We start from the raw sequence: 1,697 nt of genomic DNA, 5'->3' as shown, positions 1-1,697 counted from the left end.
CTCTGTGGCCGCCAAGGGACAGCTGGTAGAGAGTCTATACTACAGGGCACAGAAGCAGGAGGATCCTGCTCCATGGGGGTCCACAGGAGCATCAACGTGCTTGTGCGGTCGGTCGGAGTCCAATGCTGAATAATGGTTGGTGGTGCGCACCGGCGAGACAGAGGCCGGCCGGGCTAAGTGAACACGTGGTGACACTGTCGAGCAGGATCTTCGAGTTGGTGAAGGAGAAGACAGTTTGTCTTTAGCAGACTTCTTCGAACCCTTCTGGTTAGAGGAAGATTTGGGTGTTGTTTGGCTGGTTGGACAGAGGAAGTCTTCTCAGGAGTACTCCTTCTGTCCTTCCCTGCATGCCGGCTGTGTAGTGGGTAGCTTCGCCTCTTTAGGCGAGAGGTTGACAGTTTGTTGCACAGTGGGACAAGGAGACAGTGATGCTACCTTGACACTGGGTGACTTCACAACATCAGAGCCAACTTTGAGGCCGCATGTCTGCATAGCCATGTCCTTCATGGAGCAAGGGGTAACAAGAACTGAACTATAAGTGCCAGACAGGAGAACACAGGGTCTGTGACTAGCCAGTAACTTGCAAGCTACTGGGTAAGGCACTTTTTCCTTTACCTGAATCTCGTGAACAGCCCTGTGATTGAAACTTCCTGGCAGATCAAAACTGTGTGCGCCAACCGAGACTCGAACTCGGGACCTGTGCTGTGAGGGCCGGGCGTGAGTCGTGCTTCGGTAGCTCAGTTGGTAGAGCACTTGCCCGCGAAAGGCAAAGGTCCCGAGTTCGAGTCTCGGTCGGCGCACACAGTTTTAATCTGCCAGGAAGTTTCATATCAGCGCACACTCCGCTGCAGAGTGAAAATCTCATTCTGGGGCCCTGTGATTGTTCACACCTCAGGTCACACCTCCCGAACAATTTACGGAGCCTACCTGTCAACACAGGGCTAGGAATTACGCGTTACCCAGTCACCTTCTACGCGACAGAGACGTGGACTGCCCTTCAGGAGTGCACAGGGAGGAAGAAGAAGAAGAAAAAAAAAAAAAAAAAAAAAAAAAAAAAAAAAAAAAAAAAAAAAAAAAAAAAAAAAAAAAGAAAAGAAAGAGGACCCTCAAACGTTGAGGTGGAGGAGCGAGAGGAGAAGGGAAATAAAGGAAAAGGGAGCCAAAACGAAAGTTGAGACTGTTCGCAGATCACCCACAGAATGCAGAACATTCCCAATAATACCTCAGACATGTTCTCCAAGGGAGGGGAAGAAGAATAGCAAGAGGATAGATATGCAGCATGGAAGGGAAAAAGTGCTGCACAGGCTGGGGCCCCATGGTAGCCAAGCACGAACCCGCCAAAGAGTGGCGAGCCCCCTGGGGGAAGGGGGGGTTATATGAAGTAAAAGCCATAACAAACAGCTTGCAATGTGGTGTTTTCATTAAAAAGATGGATGACCCCAGACTGTGCATGCTAGTGATGGGACCACACAGTAGTCCCAGACTGCACATCATCCCCCACATGCACATGACCATAGCTGATCAGCTGGCTGCTTGTGTGCAGGAGTTGAGCATTCAAATAGCAGCACTTACACATGCAGGCAGCAGATTACATCCCAAGGGGGTTACTAAAACAGGACACCAAGAAACAGGTCAATAATAGTAACTGGTGTTGGCAAATCAAAGATTTGAAAGCAAGGTTCCAAAATTTGTTGCAC

General features: G+C 49.6%; 1 non-coding gene across 1 annotated transcript; it reads left to right on the top strand.

The window, feature by feature from the left end:
• The first annotated feature begins 726 nt into the window (after positions 1–726).
• On the top strand, positions 727–800 carry Trnas-cga (transfer RNA serine (anticodon CGA)). The gene has a single exon. It is a non-coding gene; the product is annotated as a tRNA-Ser (tRNA).
• The last annotated feature ends 897 nt before the right edge of the window (positions 801–1,697 follow it).

Source organism: Schistocerca cancellata, chromosome 3, assembly GCF_023864275.1.
Source record: "Schistocerca cancellata isolate TAMUIC-IGC-003103 chromosome 3, iqSchCanc2.1, whole genome shotgun sequence".
NCBI classification, from domain to species: domain Eukaryota; kingdom Metazoa; phylum Arthropoda; class Insecta; order Orthoptera; family Acrididae; genus Schistocerca; species Schistocerca cancellata.
Note: the sequence above shows the minus strand (reverse complement) of the source record. Positions and strands in the feature narration are given on the sequence as shown.